The following is a 20,727-nucleotide window of genomic DNA, read 5'->3' as shown; positions in this document are numbered from 1 at the left end:
CATCAGGACATTACACAGCTTATTTGAAGTCTGGAAACGGCTGGTCATTCTGCAATGATTCTGTTTTAACTTTCAAAAAAAGATTGCCTTTTGACCATAAAAATTCTTACCTGGTGTTTTTACAACCAACATTTTAGGGAAGGAATCTCAGGATTTGCTCTGAGGAATTTCAAGAGGTTCTAATGGCTCCTACACTATTTGGCCTTGAGGATAAGTGTAGTACAGAGTGAAAAGTTATTTTTGAGTTTTAAGTAGTTCCTGGAAAAAAAGGTTTTCTTACAGAAAGTGGTGGGCACGGATTAGTTAAAGGACAACAGAGTATTTCCCAAAGCAAACGGTGTTCTTACCATAACACTTGACGTCATGGAAAAATAACTGCACTTTGAATGAGTTCAGAAAAACTGTTTCTTTTAATAAGCTAATTCAAGCAGCCAATCAAAACATGGAGTAGAGGTAATGTAAGTCTGCAATGCTGTCCACATTATTTGTACAAACTTTTGGTTATAATGTCATTTTAAAATTCCAACTATATAAACCTGCTGAAAGTAAGTTTTCAACTTTAATTACAAATGTTGTGGCTACACAGTCGTTGATTTTAGGAAGAACATTTGTAACTGCAGCTATTATATGACATGATGGTCCTTTGACAACATTCGCTTATTACACAGCTTATTTAAAATGTAAAAAAAGCTGGTGTTTCGGAAATGATTCCCATTTGACTATGAAACAATGTTGCCTTTTGACTAAATATTCTTATTTTGTGTTTTCAGAAGAGAGAATTTAGGGTAGGTAACTGGCCTATAATGATTCTAGGAGTTGATATAATTTTATGTACTGTTTTAAATTGCTTTGTGATTAACAGTGATCAAGAGAATTAAATAATTGTACTAGTCATAGAGGTAGTGTAAGTGTGCCTCATAGTAAGCAGTATCAGTGTCATAGGAAATGTGGAACATGAGTGAGCAAGAAGGGTGAGATATTACTAGTACAGGATTGTGAAAGTGATCTTGAACGTTTTCTTTCTGAAAGTTGTGGAAAAAGAAAATGACGGGATTTGCTTAGAAGAATTCCAAGAGTTATAAATGGCTCTTACACTATTTGGCCTTGAGGAGAAGTGCGGTAGAGAGCGAGAAGTCATTTATTGTATGTAACATATTTGTCAAAACGATGGAGCTTTTCTTTCAGAAAGTGGCAGGCAGAAAATAATAACAGCACAACAGAGTATAAGCTGTTCATAGGACATGCTTCGACGTCATGGAAAGTAAGTTACTTTTGAGGAGTTCTGATTTCTGATTGGTTATGTTATATGGGTTTTTTAAACACAATCATTTTGATTGTGTTTTTTTTCCCCGCTGTTATATGATGAATACCTTCAACTCACTGTTTTTAGTGAAATTTGATATATTCTGAGAACAGCAAAAATAAACCATTTAACATGTATAATTAATTCTGTACTTTGTATAGTGAATTTTAATTTGTACTCGTCTTGTCTCATGCTCACTCGTCTTTTACTACCTTCTATCAATCCTCTTTACATACTCACATTGCCTTTTGTTTTATTCTCTTTCACCCTTGTTCTCTAACTCCACTTATCTTTCAACCTTTGTTTCCCTATTCCAACTCTGCTTTTTTCTTTTCTCCCTTGCACTATTTTCCAGCTTTTAGACCTTCTGCTTCGCTTGTCTTTTCCATCTTTCCTCCCTTTGTTTTCTAAATTAAATATTTTTGGGTTCTCCTTTTTTGGTGCAATCAGTTAGTATAACTCACCCTCACTCATTTATCTTTCTTTGTTGCCTCACTCAGTCTGTATCTGACACTCTTTCCTTCACTTCCTCTGTCTCCTCTCTCCCTCACTCTCTTTTACTTATTCACCCTTTCCTTATATAGTTTACCTTACTCACTTTCTTTTAGTAGCTTACACAACTTCAATTTAGTTTTCTCTTCTATCCTTCTTTTCTGTCACTGAAAGTATCTTCCTTTTTTTCTCTTAGTAATTTACTCAATTACAATTTCTTTTTGTCTCTGACTGTCTATCACCGTTTCTTTCTCTTTTTTTCTGCATGTTTATCTCTAACTTTTTTCTTTGTAAAATTGGATGATTTTCAATCTTTTCCCTTGTCTTTTCTAATTTTTAAATACATGTTTTAATATTTTTCAAATTTTTGTTCTTTTTTTCACAGATTGAAAGTGTAAAAATAACAAGTGACTAAGTTAACGACAATTATAAGGTAAGTGTTTTGTACTCTTTTCGTTACATTTCTATCACATTTAACTTCTATTAGTTCCACTGCTTTATTTCTTTAACCCTCAGTTTCCTGCCTTTGCTACTTCCCTCATTCCTTTTTCTATTACTTACTTACTCTACTCCTTCCACTCCTTTTCTCAGTCCCTCTGTTCTCATAGTTCCTCACTCCTGTTCACTCACTCCGTCTCTATTACTCTCACTGTCTCTGACTCATCACTCTTTCACTACTTGTTCATTATGCTTTCTCCCTGTAGTTCAAGCACACTATGTTATTTACATTTCTTTGCTGTTTCAATTATTCCTTTTCTGTCACTTCTTCTTTTCTGCTTTCTGTTTTTTCTCTCTGTTATTCGACATGTTTTAACCTTAGTCACTGTCATACATCTTGTTTTATTCCTATTTACTTTCGCTCACTGTTTTCTTAACACTTTCCCTCAGGGTTGTTCTTTTAGTCCGGTTCTATCCCTACCTCTCATTCCACATCCTTTACTGTTTTTCTTCTTAATTTGAACATTCACTCACATTCTCTAAGAAACTCTTGTTTATTATTCTTCTACTCTCCTTTTTTTCTTTCACTTCCGTATCTATTTTGTTTTTCTCAATTATACCCTCTTACATCTTTTCTTTGGTAAATAGATCTATTAAACAGTATCTCTGTGTTACTCCCTCTAGCTGTCTTTCTTTTAACATTACTCTCTGTTTCCTTCCCTTATACTCACTCTTCCTTTTTTTTTTTTTTTTTTTCTCGCTTCCGGTTCGCGTACCGGCGCGCGAACCGGGAAGCGAATCAAAAGAAATAGAGGTTGCCAGAGTGCTAAACATTCTAGCAATTTTTTATAAATGGGAGGTAGTTCTGAAAAGAACTTTTTTTAAATTGTTTTTGTTGTTTTATATATTTTTTATTTTTCTGAACATTTTTTTACTTTTTTTTTTTTTTTGGGGGGGGAAACGAAAATCATTCATTTTAAAGGGCTCAACAGGAGCAACAAAAAAAAAAAGATAATTTACTTTCTGGGGCGTTTTGGACATTTATGATTTTCAATAGCTCTGTTGATTAAAGTTATGCTACTCTCCCTATAGCAAATTAATTTGCCGCAAAAAATGCAGACTTGCTTCACGACCCCGATGTACATCTGAATGTTTGGGACCGTCTCCCTTGCCTCTGGTCCCGTCACTGCCTGTTCGCTTGATGTACTGGCCACAGGAGGGGGGTTTTCCTGCAGGTCACGTACCTGCGCAGCACTATAATTTATAGGGTGCCACCTCTCCATGTGCCGATGCATGGTGTAATTCCCAAAGCTGTATTTTTTATCAGTCCCTCTGGACAGAGTTTTGCCACAGATCAGACATGTGACGTAGCGGGCATTTACTTTTTTTTGGCCCCGGGGAAATGTATAGAATTGCCAGATATAACTATCCTTCACATGGGACCTCCTTGGCTCTTCAGGCAAAAACTGTCTCCTTCCTTGCTCCTCTTCCTCTTCTTCCTCTTCTTCCTCCTCTTGATTAAGGATGACCTGAGGAAGTGGTCCTTCCTTCCTAGGAGGTGGTGGTGGTGGTGGGGGTGCACTAGCTGCAGCTACTAATGAAGCCATTTCTTATTAATCAAAATAGGTCTTCCTCTCACAAAGTTGAAAGTCAGAGTGAGAAAAAAGGTGGGGGCTTTCATCATTTGGGAAAAAAAAATGTTCTAAACCAATGAAAAGTGTTATTTTTAGGTCACATGACCTAGCCTTACATCATTAGGAAACCAAAAGTGAAATGAACCAATGAAAAGTTTTATTAACAAGTAACATGACCTGTTACGCTTACGTTCCGCGCTCCGCGCCGCGCCCCGGATCGCTTCCGGGGTGCTGCGCTTCGCGCCTCGGTTCGCGCTCCGGAGCACTTCCGGGTGAGCTAACGCGGCGCGTCATAAGACGCATTACGCAACAACGCGATACGTCGCGCTTATGCGACGTGTCACGATGTTGTTTTCTAACGCGGCAGTTGCACAAACGGAACGTTTACCGGTTCGCGGACCGGGTCGCGGCACCAAATTGAGCTAACGGGAAGCTACCCGGTGCGCGGACCGGTAGCGAAACAAAAAAAAAATATATATATATATACATAAAAAAATTGTATTAAAAACATACAAAATATATTTTTCGATTTAAAGAAGAATACATTTTAAAGCTTTTGATATTTGCTATTAAAAAACCATTGAAATTCACTGAAAAAACCATAGGTTATAGACCATATATAGTTAGGAATTAGCATTTACAAAACCTTGAAAATTCACAGAAAAAACCATAGGTTATACACCATATATAGTTAGGAATTAGCATTTACAAAACCTTATTTTACTCACACAAAACCATTGAAATTCGCATATATAGTTAGTTGCACTAACTATATATCGCGCACCCGCAATCCACTGCTGATCATGTCACATATTACATCATTCATGACATGGTCAGTGACATCACTGATGACATCACTGATGACATCTCAAATGACATCACTGATGACATCACTGATGACATCTCAAATGACATCACTGATGACATCACTGATGACATCTCATTTGACATTACTGATCACATCACTGATAACATCATTCATGTGATAATACGATGAACCTCTTCAGACTCTAATATAACCTTAGATACACTCAGTGTAAACAGACACTCACAGACTGTCACTCATCCAAAGAGTTACACACACACCTAGTCAGTCATGCAAAGAATCAATCACACCTCCATTTTCTCAACTATACAGTTATACACACCTTACTTATTCAAACATATACTAACACATATTTACTCTCTTATACAATCCCGGATACAAGTTCACAATGATCCATAAAGCCACTCACACATTCACTGGCTCTTATGCACAGTTATTTATATATGTCAACTCTCAAATGTACTGTGTTTTACATATGTACTTACTTTGACATGTAGCACTGAGATATCCATTCACTCACCAATACACTCATGCACACAGTCAACCGCCCATACAGCTGTTTCCACATGCACTTTTGAACCCATACATCTAGTGAATCAACTGCTCACACATCTATGCACAGAGTCATACACCTCCCAGCCACCCACACACACACTCAGTCTCCCATACAAATACTTGGGCAACCAATCAATAACCCATATAGTTACTCATATAGCTACTGATCAACACATGCAGCAGTTTACAGAACAACAGATATAATGATGCACAAATTAAGACAGTTTAGTCACTAACCCATGCACTCAGTGAGACACATTTAATCACTCACTCATACAGTCAGTCATGCACCTACTAAATCCTTCATCCAGACACTTATAAATCCACTCATTCTTCAATATGTAAGACATATTTTAACTTTACAGAAACATACAGTCACTGGATGTTGTCATCAGTGATGTCATCAGTGATGTCATCAGTGATGTCATTTGAGATGTCATCAGTGATGTCATCAGTGATGTCACTGACCATGTCATGAATGATGTAATATGTGACATGATCAGCAGTGGATTGCGGGTTCGCGATATATAGTTAGTGCAACTAACTATATATGCGAATTTCAATGGTTTTGTGTGAGTAAAATAAGGTTTTGTAAATGCTAATTCCTAACTATATATGGTGTATAACCTATGGTTTTTTCAGTGAATATATATATATATATATAGTGCCGGTTCAAGTCCTACCACGCTCGACATCAGCCTCTCAAACCTGAGTAACCAATAATCAGGCTGATAGTAACATCCCCAAAACGCGATGAACAAACTGCAGGATGGTTAATGCAGCCCTTAAAACATCAACTGCTTGGGCGTGTTTAAGAACGTGGGTAGGAGGATCCCACACTACTTTAGGAGAATGGGCCAACACTTTCAAACTAACAAAGAACCACAGCGCCAGAGGCAATTGAAGAAGGCTCCCACCGAAACGCGTTTTGCCAGGCTCTGAACTACTGCAATTACAGCCCCGCCGTGTCCCCTCTGTCTACTTCAATGGATGAAGATGCCTTTTAAATATATATTTATATATTCACTAAAAAAACATAGGTTTCAGGGACGTTATAGTTAGTTGAACATTTGACTCATAAAACCAGAGAAATTCACGTGTTATACTTAGTTGAGCTAACTATAACTTGCACGCTCCCAACGCACTGATGATGACGTCACATATTACATCACTCATGACATGGTCAGTGACATCACTGATGACATCTCAAATGACATCACTGATGACATCATCCAGTGAATGTGTGTTTCTGGAAAGTTTAAATATTTTTCATATATATCTCTGCCAAGGTGTATTGAAGAATGAGTGGATTTCAAAGTACCTGAATGGATTATTTATAGGTGCGTGACTGACTGTATAAGTGAGTGATTGAACGTGTCTTACTGAATGCATGGGTTAGTGACTAAACTGTGTGAAAGTCTGTATTAGTCTCTCAGTTGGTGTGTAAGCGGCTGCATGGGTTGATGAGTGGCTACATGAGTGTCTATATGGGTTATTGATTTGTTGTCTGAGTATCTGTATGGGTGCCTGAGTGTCTGTGTAGGTGGGTGGGAGGGTGTGTGACTGTGCATAGATGTCTGAGTCGGTGATTCACTGGTTGTATGGATTCAAAAGTGCATCTGGGAAGGGCTGTATGGGTGAGTTAGTGTGTGTATGGGTGTGTTGGTGAGTGAATGAATGTCTCAGTGGTATATGTGTGAGTAACTAAATGTTTTAAGGGAGTATATGTGAGTGTTGGAATATATAAATGACTATACGTGAGAGTAAGTTATTTGAAGAGTGGGTGTTTAAATGAGTGTCTGCTTGTATCAGTGATTGTATAAGACAGTAAGTATGTGTTAGTATCTGCTTAAATAAGTGATGTGTGTGTATAAATTATGGAGTTGGGGTGTATAAATGTATACATGAGTACATTGGTATGTGACTGATTCTTTGAATGAGTGACTAGGTGTGTGAGTAACTCTATGGATGAGTGGTGAAGTGTTACTGTATGTATAGGTGTATGAGTGCATATTATAGTACTGTATTGATGAGTAACTGCATGTATATGTGACTGGATGTAAGTATAGACCTTGGAAATAGTGGGTGGTATGTAGTATCTGGCATTGTTGTGTGTATGGTTTCAAAAATAGTAGTCTGTATTTTAGAGTGCGTGTATCAAAGTTTATATTAGCGCATCAGTATATGCATCAGATTTTCACATGGATGATGTCATTTGAGATGTCATGAGTGATGTAATATGTGACGTCATCACCAGTGCATTGCGGGTGCGCGAGTTATAGTTAGCTTAACTAACTATAACAGGCGAATTTCCCTGGTTTTATATGAGTCAAATGTTCAACAAACTATAACGTCCCTGAAACCTATGTTTTTTTTGGTGAATTTCTAAGGTTTTTTAAATGCTAATTCCTAACTATAACGTCTGTAAAACCTATGGTTTTTTCATTGAATTGCAAAGGTTTTTTAAATGTTAATTTCATATTTTAATGTTTATAAAACCTATATTTTTTCTATTATTTTAAAAAATATTTTGAAACTCTATTCTACTTTTTTTATTTAAAAAATATGTAATGTTTTATATCTTCCCCCAAAAATATGTATCTCTTTTTTTTGTTGTTGAGAAAACTGCATTCCCATACCGGTAGCGTACCAAGCTCCATCACCACGCGAATCTGATCCACCATATTGCTAACCTCGTAAATGATGCACATTTCGTATCCGACGGGTTCATGGCACCGCGTCCCGCGTAACATCATATACGCATGAAGTCGCCCCAGCTGCTACTTTGGTATCCGATGGGTACGCAGTACCAAGCCACACGTTACGTCATTTACGTATGGGGTCGCGCCACCTGCGCGTTGCGTATGCGACGAGTGCACGCTGCCAGGCCCTTTGTTACATCTCAGATGTATGGTGTCGTGCCGGGTACGCCATTCCCTCTTTTTTGGGGGGTCTCAAAAGTATATCTAAATTACTTTAAACAGTATATGAGAGCAAGCGATAATCGAAAATATTTTAAACATTTATATATTTCTAACTGTAATAAACTTATATTATGATAAATATATTTTCTCAAAACCGCGTCGTGTGCATCCTCCTTGCACGCTCAGTGCGTGATTGCCATGTGACCTTAAAAAAAAGCATTTGATTGCTTCATAACATTTACCATTGTAACAGTTGGATGACCCCACCCATTTTAGTCATCCTCTCTACAGTGTTTGATGAGAGACACCTCTTCTGCTTAGAGAGCTTTTTTGAAAAGTTTTTTGCTGTATACACATACCTTATACTACACACAACATGCAACGATCATCTTGACCAATATTCATGGTCTGTACTTTAGCCTTCCACTTGTGATGGCATGCATCTCAAACGTTACATCAAAAAACAAATGTGTGTTACACGATGCCCCTGGTGTGTGCACATTATTGTGCGGCCTTTCAGCCTGGGTATTGGTGGCTCTAAGAAGTATCATCATCCACGGGCAGAGTGCACATCCTAGATCACATGTGACAAACAGTAAACAGTAATGTGTAGATTTGTATTGTTGTAGGCTCTGTTGTCAGGCTTTACCAATATAGTAGTGTGTTATATGTGAGACTTTCAGATTCACGTTTGACATACATTGCTTGACTGTAATGAGCGTTATCACTGTGTATGACGTAGCCTCACTGCTGATCCTCCCTCCATCCGAACACATTCACATGTGTACGCTTCGCGATAGCAAAACTTTCAATAATACCGCACACCATTGACATGCGTGTCTGCGCATATCCACAAGCTTGACAATGACATGTGATGTTGTCCATTCAATGTTTTCGAACACCATCCCATTTGCGATAGTTGCCGCCCTCCCAATACATGCTACATTAAAGTAAATTGCGCATTCTGCGATGTCAAAACTGCAAAAGAAACACACATAAGTACACTTCCTGGCCAGGCAGGAACTGAACAACTCCCAGATCCCCGGAACAATTATTCACACCCCTACGCTGGCCTGGCGTACACAAGCCCAGCCCACTTTGTGTATGTATAAATAGGATAACGACAACGCCACATGTCCCAGTTCTTCCACACTGCCTCAGGTGATATGGCCGCATCCACCTTGCATATCACAATGCGCAATAAAAAAAAGGGATCCATGAGGTGTACACCATTCTGGCAATCAACACTGGCTCTAAATTGTGAACCCTACTGCCCATCGTGTTTCGAAAGGGATCCATGAGGTGTACACCATCCTGCAATAAACACTGCAACTGAATTGTGAACACTGCTGCCCGTAGTGTTTGCACACACAACAATGACGGCAGGTGAGCAGTGGGGCCTGGGTGCACAGCGGCTCCAAATGAGCACAGTGCTGCATCAGCCTGAGTGCGCAGGTGCGAACAAGCGAAGTTGCCCTGTGTAATGATGTGATCTCTGACCTCATTCAGTCACATCTCTGTCTCATTTTAAAGACCTGCTGGACCGTACTGTAGGCCTGAGCCAGCGGGCAGCGCTGCCCTACAGACACGTGTTGCGCACAGTGCTGCGGGACAGGTGGGGTGCATCAGCCTGAGTGCGCAGGTGCGAACAAGCGATGTTGCCATGCGTATTGATGTGATCTCTGACCTCATTCAGTCACATGTCTGTCTCTTTTTAAGGACCTGCTGGACCGTACTGTAGGCCTCAACCAGCGGGCAGTACTGCCCTACAGACACGTGGCGTTGGCTTTTAGGGCACTGTAGTGAGCTCATTACTAAGTGTACATGCACACCGGCTTCCGCCACTGCATTACACGCAGATATTATGCTTCTAGCATGCGCTCTGTTCCTTTGTATGTGAATGTTGGTATAACATATTATTATTTAACCTTGTGTATTCTCGTGCACTCCAACTCCTCTTTGATTACCACTAACAGTTGGTAGATCGTACTTCAAAAACGAAGGATGCACTCAACAGGTGTTTTCTATTAAGCTTGAAATGAACTTTTATTTACCTCCAGACGTTTCCACCATTAGATTATTTCTCCCTTTTCAGACACTGAATTGATTGAGCTAAAATGGACAGAGCAGGTGCTCACCCCGTGATGATGCCCTTGGCATTCTGACGACTTCCATCGTGGTATCAAGACACCATCCCAGACCGGAAACCTGCTCTCCCACCCTACAAAGATACCCCGGACTCGGAGCTTGCACCAACATGTCGTTGGACACACCGATGGTGGCAGGTGAGTAGTGAAGCCTTGGTGTGCAAGACCTACAATTGAGCACAGTGTGGGGGAAGGTGCTGGGGTGCAGCACCCTGGGTACACAGGTGCAGGCAAGCGATGTTCCCGTAGCTAATAATGTAATCTCTGGCCTCATTCATATGTTTCATTTTAAGAACTAGCTGGACCACACTCTTTCTCGCGGACCCCAGCGTCTTAGACAAACGGGTGACGGGAGGTAAACACTGAGGGCTGGGTGCAGTAGGCCGACGCTCTGTCTCCTCCTCCCTCTGTTCTTTTGACTCTCCCTCCCCTTCTCCCTTCCACCCACTTCCTCTTACTTCGATTGTCACTATCTTCCTTTCATTTGGACTACCTTTCTTTTCCTCTTCCACATGGCAGACATACTTATGTTTCATTTTTGTCTTGCAGGTTTTGTATGCTGCTTCCGTAGGAGTCCCGCCCACGTATTTCATGTTATACTGATGTTTGTTCTAAAAAACTAGCGTTTCCATTTATTTGTGATGTTTTAATAAAGGTTATATTTTTTCCAATAAATAAGAGAGTGTATAGGTCTTCTTTTTCTGACTACACTTGTCTGTAGTTTATTGTGAAAATCGTTTGTTTATAGGAGGTTATGAGGGAAAACATTTGTAATTTTGCGGTGCACCTACCAAATATAAACCAACAGACTATTACACAAATGAAGCCTGGGTAATTCTACAACGGCAAGGGTTCTATGAGTGTATCACTATACAGCACCATGAGTACTGCCCGTGTGATTACAGAACCAATAAGGCACTGCCTAGGACCACCGAGGCTTCAGGGACTGCCGAGGCCCACCCTGCATATTTAAGTAAAGCCCCGCAGGGTGGCGATCCCCTAACTTCAGTTGGCCCCCCGAACAATACCCGGGAAGGTGGCAATCCCCTAGGCTGCGAAACGTATTTGTGCCCTCTGGCACCTAATTTACATGTGACATTAAGATCCCCAGTCCTACAGAGACCCCGCAATATAATGATAGGATTGGCCACGGAACATTACCCACGAGGGGCCTCATTTAAATGAACGGGTGAGACCCTGCTTCTTTTTTTTCTCCATTTTTACCATCTGGATCCGCTCTATTAAAGCGATACGAGGTTTTCCTCCTCTCGCTTCAACTAGTCAAACAAGGATTTGCTATCCGCCCTCCAATAGCAAACATAAATGTCCTGCGGATGCACACCCCGGCACATTTTATTAGCTGCGCCTGGGAGGTCGTGCTCCCTAGGACCATGATGCATTGGTTAGTATAAACGCATACTAACACTACTTACACACGTGTAGTACAGCGACCAGAGTGTAGTGAAGAGGCAGAGGAAGCGCAACATCTAAAAATATAAATCTTACCAGAGGTCGGATGACATAGTTCAATGAGCCGACGACCCTGGGATGAGTAGAAACAGCTTCACAAAGAAAACGGGTTTTCAGCACAACGCAAGCAACTTTGAAATATTGGTGAGTGCTGCCTTCTTATTACCTTCTCCCGCTCGTCGACAAATTTATGTAGTGAAGAGGCAGACAGCAGTGGATCTGATAAGTAGATTTATTGCAGGATACAAGATACCTTAAACACCCACCAACAGGAGTAGTCAGCAAGGCAACCGTCTTCTCCAGCACCGTGTACAAACTCCCCAAGGTTCCCCTCAGGACAGCCCTACATTCTAACATTAGATACTTACATTCTAGTAAAATTACATACTAACATTCTACTATGACTTACATTGGAATACTACACAGAGCACATGACTTTACAGCAATGAGGTCATGGTTTCATCCAGGAGTCTTGAGACCGGTGGGGGTGAGTAGTTCGCTCCCCACTCCCTGTATTATATAAACGCAAACTAACAATACTCCCACAGGTATACTACAGCGCCCAGAGCACATCATTTTACAGCAATGAGCTCACGATTTAGACTCACGGTTTAATCCCTGAGTCTTCAGACCAGTAAGAGAAAGTAGTTTGCTACCCACTCCCTATATACTATAAACGCATGCTAACACTACTTACACAGTTATACTACAGCGGCTAGTATCCTACATTGCCCAGAGCCCATCACTTTACAGCAATCTGCTCGGTTTCATCCCCGAGGCTTCACACCGATAGGCGTGAGTACTTTGCTTCCCGCTTTCGGTATAGTATAAACACATGGTAGCGGTCAGTAGTTCGCTTCCCACTCCCTGTATGGTATAAATGCCTATTAACACTACTTGCACACGTATACTACAGCACCCAAAGCCCATCCTTCTACAGCAATCACCTCGGTTTGATCGCCAAGTCTTCACACCGGTAGGTGTGAGTACTTTGCTTCCCGCTTCCGGTATAGTATAAACGCACGATAGCAGTCAGTAGTTCTCTTCCCACTCCCTGTATGGTATAAACGCCTACTAACACTACTTGCACACGTATGCTACAAAGACCAGAGCACATCACTTTACAGCAATGAGCTCACGGTTTAGGCTCTCGGTTTTATACCCCAGTGTAGGAGCATATCATCTCAGCACCATGTCACTCTGAGCAACACTGCACTTGCAGACCGGTAGGAGTGACAACTTCGCTCCACACTCCCCAACAGAGGTTACAATGCTCCTACCCTCCTTTCCTACTTTTTTCGCCCTTTATTCCCCTTACTCCCTTCAACAGAATCACAAAATGGCGGCCAACACTTCCTAGTTGCAACTGCTCGCAGCGCACGCAACCAATAAGCAGCAAGCTCGAGCTCGTTACGCCTCAGCCAATCAGATGTCAGAATTCCCAAATATTGATATCTGTAATTTTCGATGTTTCTCCAAAACTATTGAACGAATTTATACCAAATAAACAAAAGCGTGCTTTCTAGACCAAGACCCTTCTCCCTGCCAAATTTGGGGTAATTCCGTTCACCCGTTCGACCTGTAGCCTTCTCTAACGTTTCCTATGGAAATTAACATGGAAAAAACACGTTTTGGGACCCCCTTTTATCTCTGCCCCCCTTGACCAATCACCCCCAAACTTTCAACATAAGAGCTGATATGAACAAACAGTTCGTTTACAAAATGTCATGAAGATTCATCAAATGATTCCAACGTTATAAGCAACACAAAAAATGCTCTTCCTATGGAAACTTGGTCCTAACATTAACTACCTACTGGCGACCGACAGTAGGTAATATATCTATACAAAACACACTGTGGGTAATAGGATAATTGCCCGGCGCTTCACGTATCTCAGATACTGGTCCCCACAAGTATTTTTTATATTAGTATATCAAAAGCCATCACTGAGATGTACACACATAAGACTTCAATAAAAATAAAATCTTCTTAGTTCGTTTCTTTTTGTTGTTATTTATTTTTCTTAAGCAGTCAAAACATAGCCGCAGTCTGTACAAAGCCAACACGTGTTTCGCACTCCACTGCACTTCTTCAGGGATTTTATAGTCTCTTGATTTTGCTATTCTTTTTTCATCTTCTAAAGTTAGCACTTGTACTTCCACAAAAAGAATTCTTATAACAATTTTAATCTCCAAGTTCTAAGTTCATCATTGTCATTATTTCTTAATTTATTAAGTTCCCCTTGATAAGGTCTCCATTCAGGCTGGAAGCCTTCCCGTCCTTCTCCTTCTGAATCCTAGCGCGTAATAAAACAGATTTCATTGCGGGCGCTGCATTGCATTTGGCGATGCAGCACATGCAACAAAATTCATTTTATTTATTTATTTACCTTACCTCCGTTCGGCCATAATCCGGAGTTTACTACCCCCCGCCCTGCCCCTCCCCACGTCACCGCCCGGCAGCCCTCCCTCCACGGGCCCCTACTGCCAGGCACCCTCACCCTATAATGCAAGGGTGTCTGCGATGTAGGCAGGATTGTTTTTGTGCAGGACGGGGCACCTTCCCGCACAAAAACAATCCTCACAACCATCTTCCTCTTTCCCTGTGTGCTTCAGAATGCAGCACATATAGCAAGAGGAAAAAACAAGAAGAAATAAACATATTTCTCCTCGTTACGCCTCTCCTGGGGATGCATAGCAGTTTGATGCAGTACCAGGTCTACCACTTATGGTAAATCTGGGAATGCGTCGAAATCCATGAGTGTTCTGTGGGAACGCCCACACTCCACCCATGGAACGCCTTCCTGGGGCAGAGTAACAAACACATCGATTTGTGCTGCCTTGCATGACTCTGGATTTATCAAGCCACTCAGGGCCACGCAGGATGACCTTGTATAGATTGATTAATCACACTAAAGGGTTGCGTCATTGCATGCACCCCAATGCGTGGAGCAAAAGTAGCGCAGCCCTTTAATAAATATGGCCCATGGTATTTAAGGAGCAATGTGTTAATGAGAATGAGAGCAGAGCAAGTCGGGTAGAAGTATCCACAGTTCAGGATGTACTGGGCACTGCGGACATCCGTGGTATATGGAAGAATGTTCCTGAGGAGTGGATTGAGATACATACCATAGAGCAGGTAGAGAGCCAAGCTGAATCTTCAGTACAGATGAACTCTGTGAGGTACAGGGCGGCCACCTCACTCAATGTCATTACAGCATCACCTAAACCCATTCTGGACATTGTTGTCTTGGTTTGATTCCAATGAACTAATCCGACTAACACACCTGATGCCATTGATTTGTAGGTGAAATGTTCAGGAATGAAAACAGTCTCCATGATGACCTGGGTGAGGTGGTCACCCTACTCAAGCCGGCAGGTAACAAGACATAATATCGAAGTAAAAATATAGAATGGACATAATATCGAATCAAAAATATAGAATGGACAAAATATCGAATGGACATAATATAGTTGTTAAAAATATCTAATTGAAGGTAAGTAATATCGATTGTCAAAATATTGAAGTTTAAAATATCGAAGTTTAAAATATCGAAGTATATAATATAGGCATTAAAATATATCAAATTTTTAATAATATCGAATTTGTTTAGGTGTTTTGTATGTTAGTATATGTGTGAAAAGTGTATATTATTTTTGTAATGTATGTTTAATTTTTTTTAAGTAATGAATTTTATGTTATTTAATTTTTGCGTAATTTAATTCTGTAGCGGGTTGTGGCTTTATAGGGGAATAGGGTGGGAAGTAATTTATATATATTACATTAAATATACATTTTTAACAATTATTAATTATTTTTAATTTCATTTAGCTTTTTAGTTCTGTAGCGGGTTGTGGGTTTTTAGGGGAATAGGGTGGGAATGAATGTAATTGTAATTAATTAAATATTTGTATTTATTTATTGGTATTTATTTTGAATTTATTGTTAATTACTTTTTTAATTGGTAATTAATTTGTATTAATTGGTAATTATTTTTTATTGATTGATTAATTGATAATTATGTTAATTTTATTAATTTGTTTTCCGTAGCGGGTTGTGGGTTTATAGGGGAATAGGCAGGGCCGGACTGGCTACCGGGCAGTTGTGTGTGCTGCCGGGCTAGGGGCTAATTTCTCTGTGGTGGGGGCTTATTTCGTTGATGGGGACCTGCGATTTGAAATAAAAAAAGCAAAACGAATTTCGTTTTGCACACGCAGGTCCCCATCAACGAAATTAGCCCCCAGCACGGCAGCACACACAACTGCCCGGTAGCCAGTCCGGCCCTGGGAATAGGGTGGGAAGTAATTTAATTATAATTAAGTAAATATTTTTTATTTATTTATTGGTATTGATTTATAATTTATTGTTAATAAATTTTTAATTGGTAAATAATTTTTATTAATTGGTAATTCATTTTTATTAATTAATTCTTTGATAATTATGATAATTTTATGAAGTTATTTTCTGTAGCAGGTTGTGGGTTTATAGGGGAATAGGGTGGGAAGTAATGTAATTGTAATTAATTGCATATTAATAATACTTTTTGTGTATTGATAATTAACTTACTGTTAAATAATTATTAAGTGGTATTAATTTGTATTAATAATTAGTTTTTGTTATAAAAATTAATTCGTTGTTAACTAATTATGAGTAGGTAATTGATTTTTAATAACTAATATTTATTTGTATTTCTAATTAATTGATTATTACATAATATTAAATTGGTACTTCATTTTAATTAATGTTTTATTGGTATTGATATTTTATTTATTTTTATTAATATATTAAATCATTACTTTCCCTACTGTTTAACTCACTGGAGTGGGAATAGTAAGTTTTACCCCTACGCTATCCAACGCTTTCCCTACTGTTGCATTCTGTGGAGTAGGAATAGTACATTTTACCCCTACGCTATCCAGCTCTTTCCCTACTGTTGCACTCATTGAAGTGGGAATAGTCATTTTTACCCCTACGCTATCCAACGCTTTCCCTACTGTTGCACTCTCTGGAGTGGGAATAGTAATTCTTACCCTCCCCCTATCCAACACTTTCCCTACTGTTGCACTCACTGGAGTGGGAATAGTCATTTTTACCCTCCCACTATCCAATACTTTCCCTACTGTTGCACTCACTGGAGTGGGAATAGTAATTTTTACCCTCCCGCTATCCAACGCTTTCCCTACTGTTGCACTCTGTGGAGTGGGAATAGTAATTTTTACCCCTTTGTTATCAAACGCTTTCCCTACTGTTTCACTCTCTGGAGTGAGAATAGTAATTTTTACCTCTATTCTATCCAACGTTTTCTCTACTGTTGCACTCTTTGGAGTGGGAATAGTAATTCTTACCCTCCCCCTATCCAACGCTTTCCCTACTGTTGCACTCACTGGAGTGGGAACAGTAATTTTTACCCTCCTGCTATCCAACGCTTTCCCTTCTGTTGCACTCTCTGGAGTGGGAATAGTATTTTTTACCCCTACGCTATCCAACGCTTTCCCTACTGTTGCACTCTCTGGAGTGGGAATAGTAATTTTTACCCCTACGCTATCCAACGTTTTCTCTACTGTTGCACTCTCTGGAGTGGGAATAGTAATTTTTACCCCTACGCTATCCAACGCTTTCCCTACTTTTGCACTCACTGGAGTGGGAATAGTAATTTTTACCCTCCCGCTATCCAACACTTTCCCTACTGTTGCACTCACTGGAGTGGGAATAGTAATTTTTACCCTCCCACTATCCAATGCTTTCCCTACTGTTTCACTCACTGTAGTGGGAATAGTAATTTTTACCATCCCACTATCCAACACTTTCACTCCTGTTGCACTCTGTGGAGTGGGAATAGTAAATTTTACCCCTACGCTATCCAACGCTTTCCCTACTGTTGCACTCATTGTAGTGGGAATAGTAATTTTTACCCCTACGTTATCCAACACTTTCCCTACTGTTGCACTCTCTAGAGTGGGAATAGTAATTCTTACCATCCCCCTATCCAACGCTTTCCCTACTGTTGCACTCACTGGAGTGGGAATAGTAATTTTTACCCTTCCGCTATCCAACGCTTTCCCTACTGTTGCACTCTGTGGAGTCGGAATAGTAATTTTTACCCCTACGCTATCCAACGCTTTCCCTACTGTTTCACTCTCTGAAGTGAGAATAGTAATTTTTACCTCTATGCTATCCAACGTTTTCTCTACTGTTGCACTCTTTGGAGTGGGAATAGTAATTCGTACCCTCCCCCTATCCAACGCTCTCCCTACTGTTGCACTCACTGGAGTGGGAATAGTAATTTTTACCCTACTGCTATCCAACGCTTTCCCTACTGTTGCACTCTCTGGAGTGGGAATAGTATTTTTTACCCCTACGCTATCCAACGCTTTCCCTACTGTTCCACTCTCTGGAGTGGGAATAGTAATTTTTACCCCTACGCTATCCAACGCTTTCCCTACTGTTACCCTCACTGGAGTGGGAATAGTAATTTTTACCCTCCCGCTATCCAACACTTTCCCTACTGTTGCACTCACTGGAGTGGGAATAGTTATTTTTACCCCTACGCTATCCAACGCTTTCCCTACTGTTGCACTCACTAGAGTTGTAATAGTAAATTTTACTCTCCCGCTATCGTATGGTAAAAATATTGTATATTTTTTATTAATATTACGTTAATATATATATGTATTAAAAAATCTAATTGTATTTTTTTTAACTTCCATTAATTATTTATTAATTTTAAGGTTATTTAAGTATTTTAAGTATGTTTAACTTAATTATATTTATTATTTCATTATTTTTCAATTAATTTTAAGACATTAAAAAAATCGATATTTTGACTATATTTTTTACAACTATATTTTTGATTCGATAATATTGTACTTACCTGTTTGCAGATAGGAATTCGATATTTTTGCATTCAATATTTTTTCGTCGAATTGAAGGTAGGTCTATATTTTGGTATTCTATATTGTGTCAGTGATCCAGGCCGGCAGTGGTAGTTGGCGATCCTTGAAAATAGTGGGGTGTAATACTTGCCAGGCGTTCACCCCATGATTCTCCAAATGCACCTACATGGTTCCCTATATGCTAAGAATTGCCTTGATTGTGCCATTGCAAGCATTTTGTTATAGGTTAACCCTTAGGCCTACAAGTACATACAATATTCCAGTGCCAGAATTTTGCCATTTATACTTCCCATATATCACGGGTGGCCTATGTCAAAAATCACCTCCTTTATTTCAGAGGGTGCCATCTCTAGGTCAAGATTTACCTTCAATGTCCCAGCAATAGCATTTTCCCTCGGGTGCCTCCATACCAAGACTTTCCTCCAGTATGCACGCTCCAGCATTTTTCTACAGGGGGCCCTATGCCAAAAATGCCTTCTAGCATGTCAGGCCCTGCATTTTGCCATGGATGTCCTTGATTACGCCAAGAGTGATCTCCAATTTCCTAGCGGAAGCATGTCATCTTGGGTGCTGGCATTGGCCCAGTGTTATATGGAAAATGTCATGGCCAGCAGCAGACTCACAATCTTAAAAGACGAAAACAAACACACTTGTATTCACTCACACTCTCTCAGTCTCACTTATATTCATTCCATATCATATTCTCTCTCCCCCTCACTCACTGTAAGTCACACTTCTCACTCTTACTCACACACAATCATACTCATACTTACTGGTTCTCACTTTCACAAACACACGTACACACACTCACCCTTTCACACTCACTGGCTCTGGGCCCTGGCACAACTGCACCTGCTGCACTATTGACAGGTACATCCCTGACTCACTTCCACTCCCTCTCACAATCTTCAATTTCTCATCCTTCTAACACACACACTCACACTCATTCACTCACTCCCTCATACTCACTTTCACTCATTCACACACTCAAACTCAGATTCTCTCTCACTTTCCCCTCATTGACACTTTCAAACACACTTTCAAACACGCTCACACACACACAAAAACACTCCCACTCAATCTCATTTGCTGTCAATCACTCACAAACACACACATGCCCAGAAAATAAGCATTTAATTTATTTTACTTAACTTGCTTCCTTCACTGGCAACTCAGAGGTTCCACGGCAGCAGCAGAGCAGGAATCTGGGTCTGAACACTGGAACCGGCAAGCCATGATTCCCAACTAAGAGCCAGACAGAGCTGCAGGGCAAGTTTTTATACACAAGCATTTGCAATGCAATAGGTCTCGCATTTGCAAGAGTTTGCGCGATTGGCATTGTAAATCACAATGCCTTTTATTTATGTTTTTGATAATCCGTAAGTGGTGTGTAGACACACACTTTGTACTTATAGTCGTTGCTTACGAGAAGCAAGGCTGGCAGTAACTGCGCATGCGTCACATTAGGCCTGGCCATAATATTATGCCATCCCATCAACCTTTGAGATCTTCCTGCTGTCTCTGATATGGGGCCTCACAAAAATGATGGACCTGCAGGAAGTGGTCCTGCCCTGGTTCTCTGTGGTCCTGTCTGTCCACTGTGGGGTCCCCAGGGGCTCTTCCCTGAGCACTATGGTTTTTATTGTATATGTGCAACAATTTGCAGGCATTTTAAGATCATTTGGTGTGGATCTGTTTCTTATGAGGATGATACCCAGTTACTGAGGTGCCCAATGGACCTGTAGATTCCTTTCGATTGACTTTCTTAAGTGGGATACCTGCCTTCCTTTGTGCCCAAGTAAACAAGCATTGACAAATCCAATAGGTCTTGCTTTGAAGGCCTATTGGCCTTGCCAATGTAATAGTTACTGTTATCTTTTGATTATAACTGCACTCTTGCTAAACCACCATGTTGAATAGCCTGCAACTATTTTGCATACCCAGGTCATACTAATGGACTTGCGTTCTCCCGCCTCTGACGGGCCCAATCTTGTTTCCAAGCCTGGCACTCTGAAGCTTGGATTCTCAATTAAGCTTGCTCAGTG

General features: G+C 40.2%; 1 long non-coding RNA gene across 1 annotated transcript in view; it reads left to right on the top strand.

The window, feature by feature from the left end:
* LOC144761221 (uncharacterized) overlaps positions 1 to 10,974 on the top strand; it is a 415,720-nt gene extending 404,746 nt beyond the window's left edge. Inside the window, exons 4-5 of the long non-coding RNA XR_013595636.1 lie at positions 10,268 to 10,457; positions 10,869 to 10,974. This is a non-coding gene — a long non-coding RNA (uncharacterized LOC144761221). The remainder of the gene's footprint in view (positions 1 to 10,267; positions 10,458 to 10,868) is intronic.
* The last annotated feature ends 9,753 nt before the right edge of the window (positions 10,975 to 20,727 follow it).

This window comes from Lissotriton helveticus, chromosome 6 (genome assembly GCF_964261635.1).
Source record: "Lissotriton helveticus chromosome 6, aLisHel1.1, whole genome shotgun sequence".
Taxonomy (NCBI): Eukaryota; Metazoa; Chordata; class Amphibia; order Caudata; family Salamandridae; genus Lissotriton; species Lissotriton helveticus.
The sequence above is the reverse complement of the archived record's forward strand: the minus strand, read 5'-3'. Positions and strand labels throughout refer to the sequence as shown.